The 21,775-nt window shown below is 33.4% G+C and overlaps 1 protein-coding gene across 9 annotated transcripts in view; it reads right to left on the bottom strand.

Moving 5' to 3' along the window:
• LOC105227104 (casein kinase I) overlaps positions 1–21,775 on the bottom strand; it is a 112,504-nt gene that overhangs the window by 68,524 nt on the left and 22,205 nt on the right. The window contains exons 1-2 of one of the 9 annotated variants that reach the window (XM_049448887.1): positions 15,989–16,723; positions 10,140–10,189 (exon numbers count right to left, since the gene is read on the bottom strand). The exons of 6 other annotated variants lie outside the window; for them this stretch is intronic. The gene's annotated coding sequence lies outside the window, so the exon portion shown is untranslated. Of the gene's footprint in view, positions 1–10,139; positions 10,190–15,988; positions 16,725–21,775 lie in introns of those variants that run through there. 2 more of the 9 variants (XM_049448888.1, XM_049448889.1) reach the window with 2 other exon arrangements.

Genomic DNA, 21,775 nt, shown 5'->3' with positions numbered 1-21,775 from the left:
AAAATTGTTCGGACACGAAGCAGTTTCAAGTAAATGGTTATCTGTTTCTACGAAAAACTAGAAATATCGCAATCATACTACTAAAACAAGGCAGAACGGTAAATTCTGAGTGATAAATAACCATTTGTTTGCCAGTTGTCTTTCAAGAAATCAGGAACCGTCGAAGACGTCTCACTCTTCACAAGAATGCAAGAAGCTCTCACATATCGACTGAAATAACTGAATTCAGAGCACTCAGAACATCGATTTGATGAGTCATACACCGTAAGGTCCTGACTTGGCTAGGAAAGGCCTCTTTTTATTTTCGCACGATAAAGAGAAACTAATAGGTCCACGTTTTTCGACAACTGAAGAGGTGGTTGATGCGTTCAGTAAGCATTTTTTGGAGATACCTCATTCAGAATGATAAAAGTGCTTCTACAATTGTTTCAAACACATGCGAAAGTAGATATGTATACAGATTTTAATGGAGAACACTTTGAAGAAAACAATAAAGCGATTTTCGATGATTAATATTTCGAAATATCTCCTGTCATCAAACAATTGACAATCATAACTTCGACAACAACAATATCAGCCTCGAAATCGAATGCAGAATAACTTTTGAAAAATAAAGTCCTCTCTCGACAAACAAAACCCGAACTCTATAATTCACTCATTATTCGCATCCCGCTATATGGTGAAGAAGCATGGACGATGACAACATTCGAAGAGTCGACGTTACGAGTTTTCGAGAGAAAGATTCTGCGGAAGATTTATGGTCCTTTGCGCATTGACAAACCCGAATATCACATTCGATTGAACGATGAGATGTACGAGTTATACGACGACATTGACATAGTTCAGTGAATTAAAAGACAGCGGCTAGGTAATGTAGTCCGAATGGATGAAAACCAGCCTTCAGCCAGCTTCAGCTTGTGAAAGTATTGGACGCAGTACCCGCCCTGGGAAGCAGAGGAAGACCTCCATTCAGTTGGAAAGACCAGGTGAAGGAGGACCTGACTTCGCTTGGAATCTCCAATTTGAGCCAACAACGACTGGCGCGTTGTTGTTAAGTCGAATATAACCGGTTTCTACGCCAATAAGGAAGAAGAGAACCGCAATTGGACTGAGATATAAGAATTATAACTACCATACATACTGAAATAAATCTCGCTATTAACCTCGAGGATATTCTTTTGCATAAAGAATTATACAAAACAAGGTTTGCTTTATTTTACCACTAACCATTGACTATGCACAGAAAAATACAACAACTCGTAGCAACAACTGCAAAGTGTAGCAAATTATAGTATAACGCAAATAATTAGTTCACACATTGGCGGCGCCGTTTAGTCTAGTTGTGAACTAGCAGCGCCAATTCAAATTGTAATTTGTGCCTAATGAAGCTGACTAACTGTATTTATGTTCATTAAAGCATTACCAATGCAATTATAAAATCCCGATGATAGTTAATTGTAATGGCCACATGGTTGAATTCCTGCGGGAACGAATAGGTATTTGTACGCCCCACTGAAGGGACGGCTTTAAAACGCTAAGCTACCGATAATTGGCCAGGTGCATTTTGAGGACGCAAAATAGCATTATGGCGCGTGTCGGTCGAACAAATTATTTTTGGAAACGCTTCGCTGCCAACATTTCCCGCCAACGATCGATATTGTTGTTTTTGTGTTTTTTCCCGTCAGTTAAATTTAACCATATTTATGGACATGTGTCGCGTATGCGAGTTTGTATAGCAACTCAGCGGCAATGTCAGCGTATCGCATGTACGAGTATGTATGTAGGTAGGTGGATGTGTGGTTGCGTACTACGTGGTTTGACCAAATGTGGACGCTTACGTTCCGGATGGTTGGTTTGTTTTGTTGACGCCGCAGCGTTTAACTAAATTATGTTGGCACGAATGAGCAGCATATAAAGCGTGTCAGTGGAGATAGAAGAAATGATTATGAAAAAGAGAAAAAACAAAAATGGCTGAGGAAGCAACCAAATATTTTATGACAAGCAGCTAAATTCTCCCGAACAAAAATGGGCAATCCGCTTATTCGATCCATAAAAATCTAACGGTACGGACGGAACCATTCCAGCAATGCTACAGGATGCGGTCTGACTATTCATGACGTGGCTAAAGGCTATTTTTAGGGGATGCATAAAGTTCAGCTATGTGCCACACTCATGGAGAGACTAGCGTAGCTTTTATACCGAAGGTAGGCAGAAAGAACCGAACCTATGGAGGAGTTTAGGCCTATAACTTCCTTCCTACTGAAAACGTTACGAGAAAATCTTGGGTGTGCACGATAGGAACGCAACACCTCCAAGAAGCTTGACTAAAGCCCAGCACGCATACACGAAAGACTGATAGAGACGGCACTCCAAACACTGGTATTTAATATCGAAAGGGCTCTTGAAGATAAGGAATGCGCTCTTGCATTCTTGGACATTTCTCGGCGTTTCTACGGAATCTATTCTCAATAGTGTCCAGTCAATAGGTGTTGATCCTGCTATACAATGCTGGATCAGAAGCCTATTGACCTCTAGAAGGACAGGAGCAGATTGGAACGACGCTAGAATAACATCTGCAGTCTCCGCAAGGTGGAATGCTATCTGCGCTTTTATGGACATTAACGGTGATTAATCAACTAACTTGGACGGCAAAACCCCTAAGATAGTGGCATAAGCGAATTACGTTGCCATCTTAAAAGCGGGTAGGTCTACTGACCATTAGCAGCATTATGCCCAACACTCTCAATACAGTCCAGAATTCAAGCGCAATAAACCCGAGTTTTTGCGGCGATATGTAACAACGAATGAAACATGGCTCCATTATTTCACGCCGAAGTCCAATCGACAGACACCCGAGTGGACCTCACCTGATGAACCCGCTCCAAACGAATCACCTGACAAGGTTATGGCGTCTGCATTTTGGGATGCGTATGGAATAATTTTTATTGACTACCTTGAAAAAGGAAGGACTATCAACAGCGACTACTACATAACGCTATTGGACCGTTTGAAGGACGAAATCGTCGAAATATCGCATTTGAAGAAAAAGAAAGTGATGTTTCCGTAAGACAAAAATATTTCAAAATAATATAATATTTAAATCATGAAACTATATAATTTTTACATCAATATTTTTCATGGTCTTCACTACAACGCTCCACTCATCCGCTACATAAGCCAATTCCACTATTTACACACTGTTGGCATCAACACGACGGTTCTGGCTGTAAATTAGTCTATGAATTTGTAAATATGCCACGCAATAAGACGCCATCTCATCGAATGAATGCTTCAACACCTGTCATATTAAGCAGTGAGCGCTCGTGGCAATTGCCAACCGACAACGAATGCAGGCAATATGATAATAAAAAGGCGCCAATAGCTGAATGAACCAAGTGTAGGCGCGTGAATCGATTTTATGCGGCAAGAGCAAATAGAAAAACAACTAAAAACCACACCCAACCACAGCAAACAAGTCATAATATGGATACAAATACAGGGCTGGATGATTGTTAAGGCGCCAACAGTTGGCAATATTAATTTTTTACGACTCGGCCAAATTTCGACCAGCCTTCAATGTTGTCAATACAATGTGGCAAGGTAGCATTTGAGTGGTTGGGCAACCTTCACATTGAGATGCGGGGCAACGCATGGTTGCCATAGCGAAAAAAAGTTAAAAAATATATAAACACATATATGTATATATAAAAAGATGACAACAGACTATGACAGAAGCGGACAAAAATTACGGCAACTGATGAGGCGTTGACTGACTGAGTGACGGCGACTGAAAAGCGCACGAAGGTCACAAGGAGGCAGTGGGCGGCCTCACCAGGACAATGTGTATGGCACATGGCTAACAAGTGCCTATGAGTGCTTGCATTAATGAGTGGCGCCCCCGAAGCATCCGACCAACCGCTTTACTACCAAATTACAAGCGAAACCGCATAATAAATGAGGAAGCGTTTGCGAATGAGTGTAGTAGTGTGGGGTGAACGGCGAGCCGGTGGGTGGAGCGAGGCTCCTACAAAGATAGTGAATGAAAGGCAAGGGCAACCGCTCATATATGTGTATATGTATATATATGAATCGCTATTGAAGAGCAGATAATGACTTAGACAAGGGCAAGAAAAGGTAAAGCGCTGCAGAGAGCGTGTAGAGCTGTAGGCTGCGAGACGACTGAAAACCGCAACGACAAGCTATGGGAAGGGCAAAAACACACACTAAGAATAATAAGAACGCTGAAGGATACAAGAAATTTTCTTGTTGAATTGGTACTTCAATGTCAGAAAATTGCAGAAAGGCAGCGCAGGAAGGAAGTGCATACAGCCAGACAACAGTTACACTTAAATGCAGCGCCATTTTGCACCGCCACGCGAATGTGTATGTGCATAAACTACATAAAATCATATACAAACATACATATGTACATACGTATGAGTGTGAGCGGAAGTGAGTATGCATTTGAGTGAAAATTATACGAAATGGAGGAGTCTACACGCTAGCAAATCATATAGACGGAAAATGAAAATGCTTGCGGCGAACCGCGAACCGCGAAAAGGCAGCAGAAGAAGAGTGTAAGCATATATTTAACAAACGAAATGCATTTCAAGTCGTGTTATATGTTAGTGAACAGTGAAATAAATGTAAATTGAATTTCAGAAATGCATTTTTTGTTGCCCATAAAAGCGCAGGTTTCGAGGAATATATCATATATGAAAATTAGAGTAAAGTAAAAAAGCATAGAGACAGTTTCGAAGTTTTTTTTAGTTCCCGCTGACAATGCTTTGAATAAATTTTCGATTAATGAAGGAGATTGTTACATTATAATTTCAGGGAATACGTCTACACATATAAATAATTTGTTAACAAAAAAATTTAACTTCGGTTGCACCGACGCTAAAATATCATTATTTAAAAAAAGTTTTCATACAAAAACTTTATTTTGATCCTTCAGTTTGTATGGCAGCTATATGCTATAGTGGTCCGATTTAAACAATTTGTTCAAATATTATAGCGTTGCCTTTGAGAATAATCTTTGCCAAATTTCGTGAAGATATCTCGTAAAATAAAATAAATTTCCATACAAGGATTTGATTTTGCGCGTTCAGTTTGTATGGTGGTTCCGACAAATGAACAGCTTCTTGCAGAGAAAAGGTCAGATCGATATCTCAAAAACTGAAGGCCTAGTCGCGTTAATAATTTATGTAGAAATCTTACAAGGTCTCCGTCGTTTCCTTGTTGGTGTTACTAAATTGTGTGTTCTTATTGCGCTAAAATTTATTAACAATTAAAATATATATAATCTAATAATATAGGAATATTTCAAATAAAATTTAATTTTCAAAAAAAAAAAAACAATATCAAAATCTTAGGAATTTAATATTCAAAAAATTAAGAGATTATAGACAGAACTTATGCTGTTTTTATTTTTTTCCAATATTGATGTACCGCTTGACAAAAAAGTTCTATGAAATAACACAAGCCAAGCAAAGCGCTTAAAAATGTTGCAACAGATATTCAGTACACTAATTAAAGTCATGGCCCGACTGAGCCTATATTGAGAATACATATGTATGTATATACATAAACAAATATATACATTATACACAAGTGAACGCGCGCATGGCATGCACATATGCACATATGAATGACTCCAATACACAAAGGCGCTCAAAGCACATTGTTGCATTTATGCCACGCTAAACTCATCAACTACCTTAACATATGTACATACATGCATATGTACCATATATACACACATATAGTTGTTTTATTTGTTGCTTTCAACGTTGCAAAGCCGCCAAGTCAGTCAGTTACTCAGTCAGCGAGTCAGTGAGACAGAATGAGCGAGCGACGAAATACGCCGTCCCGGCACAGCGAACAGAGGAAACACTCAATGATAAGCACGGCACTACTCTATGCAAAGGTCAATCATACGCCATGGTGCACAACGTCAGCAATGTCTAGTGGAACGTTGCAGTAACGCCACGCAACGCAACAACTGAAACTGAAAAGTGTGCGCTTTCAACGACGTTCCTTCATACATTTTTTTTATATACTTTTTTTTTGCTCAGTTAGAGCGCTGAGCGACAAGGTGAGCGGCTGAGGGGCGGAGGACATTGCCGACAAGCAATAGACAGACAGGCAGATAGCAACGGAACAGTGGCAGCAAACACTGAAATGTGCACACGCTGACGTTGCATACAAATGTACATATACAAATAAGTATGTGTGTGTGTGTTTATCGATGTGCGCGTATGTTTGTAGATATGCATAAACGCCTATTATATTGCTCATCTGCTTAGCCAAGCATGCAATAATGTATGCGACCAAACAACGCTGACTTGCACCGAGTAGTGTGACTATGCGACGTGTATTGAGTTGCTGCTACTTAAATAGCAAGGAAAAATTTTCGAGCTTCGAGCATAAAAATAAATACAAATGTAAGAAAAAAGTGGCTACAAAAAGGAAAGCAACGAAACACGCATGTAATCGATGGTTGTGGAGAGTACGTGCCTTTCATTGAGCTGCTACCGTCGTTTTTGGACTGCAGGTATACATATGCATATGTATATAAATATATTAACGTTTACATATGTACATAATGGACGCATTCGCTTGTATATATCGTAACCTAAAATGCAAAATAACGTAACATCACTTTTCATAAGTTTACAGGCGAAGGAAAAGCGATGGAATAGAAATAAATCAAATTGTAACGAAAATTGAGTTTTAGTTATAAATCGGTTACATATGGGTTATTTATTGCATATATATGGGTTATATGTTGGTTATACATTGGTTATATTTTGCTTATCATACACTCATATTGAAACAAAACTGGAGTTTTGGCTATAAAATGGTTATGTATTGGTTATTATACCTGAAAGCGTTTTTCGATATTTTTCGATGATATGCTGTTTTGCATTTTAGGAGACGATATGCATATTTGAAGCGACACTTCAAAGTGGGCATATAATTTACATATGTATACAAGTAATAAGAACGCACATACATACATATATGCTTACATGCAAACATATTATACATGTATATATACATGTATATGCCTGCAACTCTATCAGTTTTTTGTGTGACGCGCACTCGTAACACTTGAGGTCACAGATAAACATCTCCCAACTCATTGACGCTTATCTAGACGCGCAACGACGTGTATATGTACACGAGTCAATTGTTAACTATGTAGACTAGACTTGATTACTCTATACATATACATAGTGTACTCACCCTATACATATACATATATACATATGTACATAAGTATGTAAGTATATAAAAACATGTACATCGATTTTAAATTGTAGTCGAGGCAAACGCTTATCAGTGACATTGTTTTCCGTTTTTTTGTTGTTGTATTGCTATTTTTGCCGCGCCTCAAGCCTACCAAACTGATTACACTTTATATAAATTGATAGTGCACAGCTAGTCCCTGCAGGGAAATTGATTAATTTTGCTATCAACGCGATACCACAACTAATTTAGGTCGCCTGCTTTGAGGCGTGTGCACAAATAATTAAATAAAAATAAATTTAAATCTTATTTAAGCTAATTCTTTTTAAAAACGTATTATTAATATTGTTATGAGATTTGTAAAATCATACTTTCGCATATATACATGGCTCCGTGTGATTTTTTCTTGTTCTCAAAACTGAAATTGCCACTCCGTGGAATTCGCTGAAGCAGCTGAATGAAGGCCAGCCCAAAAACTGCTTACAAAAAGTGTTTCGAGGCAAAATCGTTTACATATGTAAGTGTATTACATCCGTTTGGGATTACTATGTAGGTGGCAAAAAAAAAAGATGAATAATGAAATTTTTTGCGTTTTATTTAAAACTTCCCAGTACTTCTTTGTCATAATGTACTTATATACTATATACAATAAATATGTACCATTTCCTATTAAAAAAAATAGTTCAAATAGTAAGCAGCGTTGACATTTTTATCATATATCGAAAAATTTCCTACAGGGTTGCTAGATTTGTTGACGCTACCCTCAGGTACCAACACAATGTCTGAAATCTCTAACTGGAAAAACAATGTAGGCAGTTAACGTGGTAGGGAAAATTGAAATATAAAATGTATTTATTGACTCATTAAACCCTGAAGAAAGTGTGGCGGCAGTAGAGAGTCTTTGAAGATTGTCTTCGAGAAGTACTGAACCGATCTTCATGAAATTTTGCACAGGGTTTTGAGATACAATTCTTTCGATTACAACTATTTGAAATAAAATGTCGTGAAATTTTAATTTTTTTTTTAAATGTCTGCCAAAAATCCAATTTTTCAGTTTTTTTCTTGGTCCAAGTTCTAAGTTGAGGTTTTAACTAAAAAACGCATTTTTCAACTTTAGATGATCCTGTAAGGAGTTATCCTGGCAACGTGAGCGTATTTTTTTCTGAGGAGTCACCGGAAATGGCGTCGCGATTTTAAAATAATTTTTTTTCAAAAATTCGAAATATTTTTTCCAAAAATTTCAGGATTTCTTTGTTAATAGTGTATGTTTGTAACAAGAAATATTTCTAATAAAATATTTCATTTTTATATGAGAAAAAAAATTTTTAAAGGCTGTTTTTACCGGAGGAAACCCCTGTACGTAACCCCTTAAAAACTAGAATTAACGTCTCGAAATAATTCGAAAAAGTATACATACGATTTTATCAGTTCTAAATATATTTTCCGGAAATTGTATGTAAAATGTTTACGGAAACGCACATCAATAGATTGTCTTTATCTTTTCTTTACTTTGACAGTTTTTTTTTTCAATTGGCATACCGCTGATTTGATTTCTTTACATTCATTTTATTTTATTTTTTTCTATTTTTTCTTTACTTTAAGGCATCTAATTCGATTTAATTTTAATTTATCGCCATCACCTTCTATCTCCGCATACAAACTCTTTTTGTTGCCATATCAATGCGGCAATGCACTTGGCAGTGGCGCGAAGAAAGTGTGGCTGGCAACAAATTGAATTGCAATAATTGCAAACTTGTCAGAGAGCGTTGCAGCGCGGTTAGTGAACAGCGAATAAGTGTTAAAGTGAAATTTATGAAATTAGCAAGGGAAATTGAAAACTAGCAAATTGAAGATAAGTGGTTTAAGGTGGCACAAGCACACCTATACCATTATATAGAGTAAATACAGTAATTAGATTTGACACCACAGCAGCCGACAAGTGAGGAGGACGGTTATAAGTGTGTTAAGTGAAGAGAATAACTGTTAACGGCGCGATTTGGGTATGAGTAAGCAAAATAACGGAAACTTTTAGTTTTCTTTGATTTTTTTTATTTTTGTATTTTATTATATTTTTTTTTGTTGAATGATCAAAACGTATACACTGTAGTTTATGTTAAATAAATTTTCAAGAACCATCAAAAATAAAGTTTTTGATGCGAGTTAATAAAATTTGAGAGCAGACAAAAATTTCCATCCGCCACTATACAAAATTCGCTGCGTAAACGGTTTAAGAAATAACAGAAAATATTGCGATAAGCAATCAATTATTTCCTCTGTAACTTACACAGTTGTGTTTTGGTATGGATATACATATGTGTGTGTATATGCATTCAAGCGATTTGTCACATTTAATTTGAAGAAAATTTCCATTTTAAATTGATTATAGAGTGATATAAAAAGGCAAAATTTCTGTTAAATATTAGGGTGGTCGGCTCTTACCTTATTATATTACCGCAATTTTACATTTTATCAGATAGTAAAGTTTATTGATAAAGGCTTGCTACATTCTTTCTGTGGATTTTCATTTTCAAATTTATGCTATAGAATTAAAAAAAGCTGATATTTCTACAAAAAAAAGCCCTACGCTGTAAACTTAAAAAAAAACCGAAAATATAATTTTTAAAAATTTTAAAATAAAATTTTTAAACTCTGTAATGAAACTTGTATTGTAAAATTTGTGTCCAAAGACATGCAATACTTGTTTAGTGACAGAAAAATTTTTAATATTAAAAAAAAAAAAATTAAAAAGAATAAAAAAAATATAAAAAAAATATTTTAAAAAAATTTAACTAAAAAAAATTTTATAATTTATACTATAAATAAATGATATATAAAATATATAAATTTATATAGAAATAATATTTGTATATTTTTTGTATACGTACTCAACTGAAACAAGCGCTTTCCAATAAAACCGCGTCCTTAGCTTTTAATCCTGCAATTGTATTGAGGCAGATGAAAAAATGGGAATTATAAAAACCATTGACCACATGAGATTTTCACTAAATGCTGAAACACTGAGTATAAAATGAGCATGCAAAATAGCTGGCACTTATAAAAATAATTGTATTTTTATGTTATTTTCTGTTTTACACTACAAACACCACTGAGAATAATTAAATATATTAAACTAATTTTTTAACACTCGCTGTTAGGAGCTTATTTTAGCATGCACTATATTTCCATGTTCTAATTTACTCTTTTTTTTACACATTATATTAGGTTTGCGTTTGTGGACTTAATTTTATGAAGTTGTTTGCTTGTTTATTAGCGAAAGTACGAAAAATGTCAAAATCAACGATTAACGTTATTAGCGATTGACGTAACCGCTATATTATCGCAATAGTCATCGATGTCAATCAGCATTGCCATTTTAGTCTCATTGTTTTCTTAGATATGCCGTTTGAAGTATTAAAATAATTTGCTGTCATTTATTTATATTTTAAGTAAACTTTTAAGATAATTTTTTATAAGTAATGAAGGCTTTGATAGACAGGAGCAAGTGGTGACATAAACTTTTTTGTATTGCTTGCAGAAAGTTTAAAAAACTGAATATAAAAAAATTAACAAATTAAAAAAAAATAATTTAATTTAGTTTTTAGTTTTTAATTTTTTTGTTTATTATTTATTTATTTATTTTTTTAATTTCTACTTATTTTTTAAATTTTTATTCTTTTATTTATTTTTACTTATTTTTTAAATTTATTTTTATTTCTTTTTGTATTTTTAAAAGTTGTTTAATTTAATTTTTTTTAATTCTATTTTAATTTTATTTTAGTTTTTTTTATTTTAATTTTTTATTGTTTTTATTTTCTTTTTTAATTTTTTTTTATTATTTTCTTATATATTTTTTAGTGACAACTGTCAAGTTCCAACTATATTATAATATTATTTATTTTCAATACTGTTATTAATTTATCTCTTCATAAATACATATGTATTTATCATTTTTCCCGTATTTATTTAAAAAATAAAAAGAAGTAAAAAAATAAAAACACTAAATAAAAAAAGTTAAATAAAAATAATAATTGAATAAAAACAAAATAATTTAATTTAATTAGTTTTTTTATTTGTATTTATTTCTTTTTTAATTTATTTTCATTTCTTTTTAATCATTTTTCTTAATTTTTTAGTTCTATTTTATATATTATATGTATACGTACATATGTACATATACATAGATATGTCTTTAATGTTAACCACTGTCAAGTTCCAACTATAATAATATTCCTTTTTAATAATTTTATTTACTTATCTCTACAACGAATAAATTTAGTAACGCTGACTCATTTGTATAACTTCTGTATTTCCCCATTTAATGATATACATTTGCGTTTATTTTTATTTTTTTGCACTTATGTATGAGAGCCTCACACTTGTTAAAAATTCTTAATTTTTTCATTAAAGTTTGCTTTCCCTTAGAAATGTCTTCGCTTCACTTTGCTTTCTTTCGTTTTCACGCACATTTTTACAATTATCATTTTCCGGTCCACAAAAGTATGATGAATAGCAAACCACTGTTGAACCAATAGCAAATATTAAAGACAGTAAATAATTAAATATAAGCTGATTCGAACAAATATTATGAAATGTGCACAGTTGCAAGGAGAAATAATAAAAGAAAAATGTTTTGAGTTTCAAAGCAACGCTGAAGCGCCACACCATGCCAGTCAGATAACATTATATGCACACGTAAATAAATGGAAGCAGCAGAAAAACATTGTAAAATGTTTTATTGAAATGCTGCGCTGGGAAAGAAAGCAAAGAAATCGCCCCCAGTAACGCCAACGGCCAATTAGTTTTGTCTGTAACTTTTGTTAACAAAAAAAAAACAAACAAACATAACAACAAAAGTAGTGCTTGCTTATTTTCATTTACAGTTACTTGTTGCTTTAACATAATTTTACAACAAAACAAAGGTAACTAAAAATTAAATATAATAATAATAAAAAATGTATGCATTTTTTTTCTATTTTGATAGCGTGTAATTATGTGAAATTAACACAGCGACCCCACGCAAAAGTCAGACAGCAATTAAGACTTTCTTGTGTATTAATACTTATGTATATACAATATATTTTAAGTCGGTATTTATTTGATTTAACTTTTAATTAAAATGCGTCCAAAGTAAGTCACCATTCAAAGGAAATAAATACAGCTGTTGCAGCTAGTTGACGAGTTGCCATGTAAGGCGAATACATTGTTTGCGGAATTTTAAAACATTTCGTATTAAATGAAAGTGTTTTTGTATCCTTGCAAATATGGCGATAAATGTGTGAAAAGTTAAAAATAACTTTGCTATTGTGTTATACTTGAAACGGGGAAGTTAAAACGAACGCCTAAAAACAGAATTTAAATCAACTAATTTGACGAGTAAATTGCCAAAACAGTAATATAATAGAAAAACAAAGGCAACAGTGCAAATCAATGCGCTCTTACTTTATTTAAAGGAAATGGAAAGAGTAAGGAGAAAATGCATTAGAAATCTGATCAAATTAAGAACCTGTTTCCGTATTTTTTTTTTAGGTTAAATGCTTGTAGTCGGTTGAGAATTCACGACTTTTCAACAAATAAACGCGCTACGCAATTATGCGGCTGAAAAGAAAGCGTCTTTGTAAATTAAATGCGAAAAAACGGAGAAATTTACGAGTAATTATAGCAGTGTACCAATGTGAAATGCGATATGCTTCTCAATTTTCGCTGCGCATTAATTTTAATAAAAAAAAATTTAAAATAATGCATACATATACGTTTTTGGGCGTGTCATTTGTATTACTTCCAGTGCAAACTAACACAATGGCGATGTTTTATTAACATAATAATAAGTCGACCAACTTAAAAGAGATAGGTTAGGGAGATCACTACAATTTGTATGAAAGTATTTACTATTAATTAAACATTAATTATTTTATATTTTATATTTGAATTTAATTTAATTTTTTTATTTATAAATTTAATTTAAAAAATTATGATATTAACAAATTTATTGTGAAAATTAAATTAATTTCAGGTTGAGAACTTAGAAAAAAGATTTTTTTTTGGTTAATCAAACTTGTTTGCTCGACATGGCTTTTATTTACATATTATTATAGATATTAATATTTAAAAAACATCATATAAAATTTATGACAACATTGAAACGAAATGGCAACTTAAATATGTCAGCAAAAGTTCACAGTGACAGCAGTAAGCTATTTACGTGTCGTTGAACTTTTTTCATACAGGAATTTAATATGTATAACGAGTTTTTATAACAATTGCAAAGATACACAAGAAAATTATAAAACATATATATATTGACATACAAGCATGAAAATATATGTACATATGTATATGTATGTAAACAATTGTTACTTTCTCATACTGCTGCAAGAAAAATTAGCTGCGATTATAGCAGCAGAACTAGTTAATGGTCAAATAGAGTTAAAAGAAAACTCACATCAAACAGGTTTTTAGCAAGTGTAGCAGGGAAGTTGAATTATTTAAAAATAAAACAAGCAAAAAATTAATTTATTTTAACAAAAAAATAATTTATTTTAACAAAAATACAAATGGCCCCAAAAAGCAAACAAACTATTAAAAATACGAACGAGTAACCGGCGACGAGTTGGTCAGCAAACAACCGGCAAAAAAATGCATATTTGTGAACGAATACACAAGGCTGGTGCAGCAAGAGGGCATACAAAAAATTGGAAATATTTAGTTTTTTCATAGAAGTGAATAATTATTATGCAGACGTCACAGAGAAACGTGTAACTAAAAATTGCTGCAACGAAATACAAGCATACAAATATACAGTAAAAACTCTCATAGAAATGCAGTGACACAAAAGTTAAGTGAAAAAGAGCGGGAGCGGATACGAAGTAGAAAAATTGAGAGCCAGTATATACTGCGTATGTTAGTAATAAACCAGCTGAGCAGACAAGCTGAAAAGGTCGTCGTTTTAGTTGGATGTTCAAACAATATTGTTTGTGTAGATGACAACACAAAAAACTATAAAAAAAAATAAATGGCAGTTATGAAGTAAAATAAAAAAGGTTGAAGTCGCAATAGGAAAAAGAGCTTATTAATAAATAAGTGCTCAAAAAGCAACTGTATAATAAATACTAAAAAAAGGTGTTGGAAATACATAAAAGCGGGGTACGCAGCGAACAAATATATGTGCATTGCGCATACCTTAGTATAATGAAAACGGCAATCAAAAAAAGCTACCAATGAATTATTTTCCAGGTGAAAGACTTTGAAAGGAAACAGCACCAACATACGCGCCGGTGTGCACGATTCTATAGGTTGTGTTTATTTATGGCACAATTTATGGATTTGTGACGTTGTGTATAAGAAATTTAAATATGTTATAAATAGCAAAAGTATTTATATTTAAGTATATGTAAAAAAGCTTACATGCATACATATCCCTATTCCATAGTGTGCGCAGTTAAGTGCGACTTATAAATGTTAAAATTTTTCAATGGAAAAATGTTTTTACAATTAATTTAATGCAAGCACATGTGGTGAATTTTAATCAATTGTAAAAAAACAAAATACTTTTTGTAAACAACAGTGACTAATATGTGCATATGTAGCACTGCTAAGTTTCATTGCAATAGCACTACACTTCGCTAATGACTGCTACAGAGCCAGTAGGTATACTTTGTGGTGAACTTTTTACTGAACAAAGCGGGTTGTTTGTTTATATTATTTCAAGTTTTATATTTATTAGTGTATAACTAGTTGGCTACGAAAACTGGTTTAAAAGGAAATGGTTTTTGTCAGTGAAGAATTTTCATGGCAACAATGCACTCGTTTGCTTTGCCTGTGCTGGCAAGGGGCGGCGACTTTTAATCCAAAAAAATGTATGGTTTACTTATTTAACGTCCGCTGTTGGTATCAAATACATATACATATGTTATTTCTTTATTTAATGCACTTTTGAAGAAACTTTTTCCAATATTTGTCACAACCTGCTATTTTTTACAGAATGTGAGTGGTTATTACTATTTCTTTACTTTCTTAATATACGAGTACACAATAATTTCAACATTTCATTTGTAAGCACAACACAATTTTGCTTATCAAAAAAATTCGCTTATCAAAAATATTCACACATATGAACTTTCAATTATTTAAAAACTGTTACTCATATTATTTTGGGTGATTTGCGTTGAAATAAGTAGGAAAAGTAAGTTAAAAACAGCATACGAGTAGTATAATATATGTATATTCCTTTCATATCTCCGCCATTTTATGTTCGCTCTGTTAAAAAATCATTTTATTTTCATTAGCAATTATTCGTACTCTCTATTAACACAATTTTGGTTTTAACTCCAGTTCGGTTTCGTCTCATTTCAAACAGTTTTATATTTTCGATTTAAATTACTTAATTGGTTTCAAACACAACACTTTAATTCTGCATTTATTGCCAAGAAATAAAAAAAACACAAATTCCACATTTAAATAAGGTTTGTGAATGCCAACAACAACAACACTTATGACGACAAAATGTTGGTATTTTTAGCTAGAATTTGGCAGTTGTCGAAAAAGTGCAATCCCAACAACAAAACGATCAAAATATCTGAGAAATTTTTCTTGTAAACACAACACAATAAAAAACACTATAGCATAGCTACAAATACATATATATATATATATATATATATACCATATAAATATATACACAGATACATATGAAATAAGAAAATAATTGCCACAACTCAATTTGTTGTACAACACGCACACTTTATTCAATTAAATTTTTTTGATATTGTTGCTGGTCGTTAGATTGCAGTAAACGCGGCCGCTCGCTGCTTTCATAAGGCGTACACAATTTATTAAATTTTCTTTTTCTTAATTTTTAAATTTGTTAACACGCCTTCGCGAACAACACCGTCTACTTTGCAGCAATGCGACTTACACGGCAAACGATTGAAATTGTACTAAAGGCGAGATACATCGAATGGGAGATACAAACGCAGCCAATTGAGCAAGCAAACCAGCGAGCGACAACCAACTATCTGGCAATGAAAATATATAAAGAGAGCGTAATGGAAACGAATGCAATATGCATAAACGTAGTTAAATATATATTTGTATATACGTATGTATAATTTTTGGTGAATATTAAGAGTACGAATAACAAACAAAGCATACGAGCCAACTAACGTAAGTCCGTAGCTAGAGCACAATAATTCCAACGATGAGGCTATCTAAAAGCCAGAGAGATTGGAGAAGTAGCAGCGAAACGGGGGCACATCCAGAAGTGTTGGTCGATAGTTTGCACACATACACACCAAGAGTACATCAACCGAACAAACATGGCATGTCAGCGGTGAATGGCATAAAACATAAACGCCCGATAGGTTTAGCACTCCAGCTGAGATGAGAATATAAAAACTGGTATTAAAGTAGAAGTCGAAAAAGTAAATGAGCATGTATTAACACAAAAGGATAGTAAAAAGCAGAAAATTCTGCATTAAAATATATTTAAAACTTTGAAAATTCAACTATTGCCATAAAAGTGGTTTCAACGACATCTTCGACTACGAAATAAATTAAACAACACAGACACTCCACTTTATGACAAGTGCAATTAAAGTAAATGACTAATAGCAGTTAATTAATAAATACATGTCATGAAAGCACAAGTACACAGAGAGAGCGTAAGATAGAAAAATGGTGTGAGTGGCTTACAGCTGTAGATAAGCTGCAGCTAGCAAAAATTCCTAGTAAAATTTAAGTTGTAAGTAAACTTTTAATGAGAATTCTTAATAATGAATGAGTGATAAACTTAGGTCAAATCAAGCGTTTCCATTTCAAAACCTCAACAAAACTATTACAATTGAAAAGGTCATAAGAAAAACAAAGGTTTTTAGCTTGATGGTATCCCTATTGAATAAAAATATATTATTAAAAATTGCATTTGTATGTATATACATACATACATATGTATAAATATTTATGTTTATAAAATCTCTATTTAAAATCTTGAGAGCGTAATATGTGTGTTTGCCGAACTGAATTGTCAGTGAGTAAGTTTCAAATATTTTTTCAAATACTTCTGATCTATAGCATATAGTATGCATGTAGCTGCCATACAAAATGAAGTTCTTGTAAGGAAAACTTTTTATAGGATGTTTAAATGAAATTTGACAAGGAATATTACCCAAGGCAACTGTGCAATATTAAAAAAATTCTTCAGATCGGATCACTATAGCATATAACTGCCATACACATTAACTGATCAAAATCAAGTGCTTGTCTGTAAGCTTTTGGTTTTGTGAAGAGTGTGACAGTTTCGGTTCAAGCGAAGTCGTCATTTTTCCTTGTTTTTTATTGAGTTTAAATCACTTCTACTCACTTCGGAAACTACGAGATAATAAATTCTACCATTTTCATACGTTTATAGGGCTGCCTTCAAATTACAACAATTGCAAGTTTGCAGAGATGTCGTAAACTAATAAGATACGTGCACATAAACCAGTTAAACCATACACACCAGCATGAAAAAGACATAATCAACGATTTTTTGACTCGCTTGTCGAACAGCTGTTATATTAAGCGTTCCACTCGGTTTCGTCGATTGAACTCATAAAATTCATTTCACGTGTATTTATAATTTTTGATTATCTGCGGTGCATACTTTAATTTCTGCCATGAAAAAACTTAAACTCGTTTAATTTACAGCAGTTCATTTAAATTAGATGAAATTCTACATTCATACATATGTACATACGAGTGTACATAAATATGCGTGAACGATCATTACACAGTCCAGAAAAAATTTAATGAAAACGAAGTCAGAACTCAAAACTATGTTAAGCCGTAAATAAATACAATGGTGAGATAAGAATAAGATAGATTATGTGTAAATGATTTGTAGAAACCTACGTACAAACATACTTATTCATACATACATATGTATGTATGCAGGTACAAATACCTCTAATGATATGATATAGAATCAAACTAAAGCTATGCTTTAGAGCAGCGTTGAATACTCGTAAATAAAGAGCCGGAAAGCGGCGGAAAACCCGTTCACCACTCGCTACTCGGCTCATCGCTATTTAGCTCGTTAAGTTTCAGTTTTTTGCTTCACTGCGTGTAATTTACGATTTTTCTCATATTTTTTCTTCAATTTTCTCAGTTTTTTCTTTAAATTTATTTCTTAACTTCGTCTGCTCGCTTGCTGCTTTCTTATTTATTTATTGTGTTCGCACTTTATATAGCTTCTCCCAGCTCGTAACTCAGGCAGAGCAACAAATAGTGAACAGAGAGCAAGCAAATTCACAGTTGGGTACTTGGAAAAGGCAATTTTATTGACAAAAGGCAAATGTAAAAGTATGAATATAAAGGTAAACAACAAAAGCAGCACAGCTAGTGAGTGCTAACCAGCTGAGCAGCTAAATTAGTGTGTGCTAGGTTCGGGTTTTGGATGAATACCCAACCAGGCGCACAGCAAAAGGTGGAACACGCTGACGAAGCAACGCATTGAGGAAATGTGCAGAAAACAAAATCTTTATACCTACTCGCCACTAGATTGAGATCTCATATACATATATACAAACATACTTTGTTTCTCGGTGTGTGTTTGCGAGCAAGAAGAAAGTGATGTTATAGTGAGTGCAGTACAAAAGAGTGCGTTGAAAATGATATATTCATGGAGGAACTGATAGAAATGGATTTGCCATTGACACGAAGTGCATTTTTTTGTGCGCGTAATAGTCATAATTATGATTTCTAATAGTTCGTTGTGGAAACAGACATACAGAATTTCGGATGCGCTTTAAGGGGTTATTTGCACTTGTGAATTCAAAACTCGATATTTTTGTTTTTGTATATTTCAACTGACTTACATACAGTTTTTGTGAAAGACTGAAGCCCACCGTCAACAAACTGATTGGACCTTAGCGGTGAGGCATTAGAGCTAGAAAATCTACAATCAACCAGATTTTCACCATGCACCAAACCTCAGAAAAGACCCTTGAAACGAAGATCTATTCGTCGATTTTACAGCCACCTTCGACCGTACGAAAAGAAACTGTTGTGTCTCCGCAAAGCTAATGCGCCTGTATTAGTAACACCAAAAGCTCCGTCAGGACCGGGAACGACTTCTCCGAGCCCTTCGATATCAAGCGAGGTTTCAGACAAAGAGATTCCCTATCGAGTGACTTCTTCAACATAAATATCGAATAAAGAAACGGCTGGCACGCTATTGTTAACTCGACCAGTAAAGAAAAATAAGATATTTCATGTTATATTATGAGCTTCTAAAACCTGGTGAAATCATTAATGAAAAACGCTATCGAAAACAACTCATCAAATTAAAGAAAGCGATTTTCAAAAACGCCCGAAATTTGTGACTAGGCCTCATATTGCAATGCAAAACCTGTCAAAAACTATTTGGAAAAGAGAAGCTGGGAAGTTTTGCCTCAACCGCCTTAGAGCCTTTTGACTACCATTTGTTTCGGTGGCTGCGGAGTACGGTCCACATCAGAAGAGTGTATCAAAATTTAGTTTGATTAATTCTTAGCCACCAAGCCGGCGCAGCACTTTCGGAATGAAATCCACAAATTGACAGAAAGAAGGGAAAATATTATAGCTTGAAGTGGTCAATAATTGGCATAATATTATTGTATGTTTTTCTTCAATAAAGAAAAATTTTACTATAATTGAATCAAAAACTAAATTTACTCTCAATCAAAGTCCAAATCTTATTATTCGTAATTTTTATCGGTAAAAGTTCATTGAACGAATAAATCATATGTCTGACCTGTGAAGATTCACACCGGACGATAGAGGTACATTATGATAAATGCAAGAGTAATATGTAGGCAGACCGAAGTAGAGCATACTGTAACAAATGCATAAATAAAAGGCGTCAAAACGGATAAAATTGGATTTAACTCGTCTGCTATATCGCTGAAGGCGTGTGGCGTAGCCAACGAAGAGGATGCAAGACACCAACATGCCCAGATCGCACCTACACAGCTGTCAGTTGAACGAACGAACGAATAAACGAAGTGGCCACAAGGTATTGAAAAAATAAAATAAAATAAAATGGAAATACGCAAAATTATCACACAGTGCACTTGGAATTAAGTGCAATGGATTTATAAAATGTGTGGTGTAGCGGGAGAGGAGAGGTGAGGTGTGTAATTGATGGCATGACTGGTACTAGAATGTATGTATGTATGTAGCTGAGAGAATTAATGTTGTGCTAAGTAAAGGATTACTTTTTTGTATGCACTCGTATTGAATGAAAATGGCTATCATTCAAGTATATTGAAACGCTTCAACGTTGCAGATAATAACATCAATAGGCGCACTGAATGATTGACTGTCGTCGGTAAAGTATTGGTATATCAATATGGCGCACAGGTAAGTACTTGTAAGTAATGTAATAAAGTAAAGAATGTGAAGAGCGAGAGAGAATAAATTAAAATTCAATACTGATTTATGTCTCTACTTTCAACTGCTGCCATAAACTTGAAAAGAGCACACTTTGTGATAGAGTTGGCAAAGAATGGTAAGAAAGACTGTGGCGAGAAAGTATAAACAAAAAAATTGAAGACTAAACAGCTGAAAAACTGAAATAACAAGCGCAAGCATAAAAGATACATATTAAATGTATGAAAGCAAATAAGCTTGAAAAGACTATAAACGTAAAAGAGCAAGCCACATCCAGTTGACGCACGATATTTGGTGGCAGCAGCAAACTTCAGCGCAGCTAGTGGAGTTAAAGTAGTGTGCCACAGTTGATGAAGTTGACTGGTAGGTTGAGTACTAAGCTATGTGGACGGTGATAAACGACTATGCTAACATTGTATAGGTGTGTAAGTAACAATTTTTATATTTCCTGCTTTTTACTTAATTTTTTTAGTTGTCTGTTTAGTTTTTTTGTAACTTTATTCTTAAATTCTCAGTTGGTACACGACATGTTTTGCTGTTGTTATTGCCTAGAGTCAAAATATTTCCCTACGTGAATTTTTATTATTATTGCAGCATGGCATTTGTTGTAGAGCTCAGTGAGAAACGTTTTGACCACTTCAATGATATAACATTAATTGTCAAATTTATGTTTCCCTATATACATATGCACCTAACAAGCAAAATTGCCGCATTTAGGATAAAGAGCACCTTGAAGAGATTCAAGAGCTAACAATTCTTCCAAAAAAAAAACAACGGTTTGGTGCAGTTTGTGGGCCGGTGGTGTCATCGGTCCATATTTCTTAAAAATATTCCCTGAAAATTTTACGTTGATCCGATAATTAGTTTTTGAGTTATTCGAGAAATAAGTAAGAGAGAAGCTTTAAACGCGTTTTTCTCAAAACTACATACATACAGTTGTCCACAAAAAAATAGGAGTGGCCACATGAGAAAAACGAATTGTTATTTTTCATTAACAAAAATGTTTGTTTTTTTCAAAATTTTTGCACAATGTAATTTGTTAAAGATCTATTAATATTTCCAGATTTCATTTATTTCAATTAAGCATAAGCAAAATTTTATATCGCAGTTTATATCA

Source organism: Bactrocera dorsalis, chromosome 2 (assembly GCF_023373825.1).
Source record: "Bactrocera dorsalis isolate Fly_Bdor chromosome 2, ASM2337382v1, whole genome shotgun sequence".
Taxonomy (NCBI): Eukaryota; Metazoa; Arthropoda; class Insecta; order Diptera; family Tephritidae; genus Bactrocera; species Bactrocera dorsalis.
This window is presented reverse-complemented; position numbering and strand designations above follow the sequence as displayed.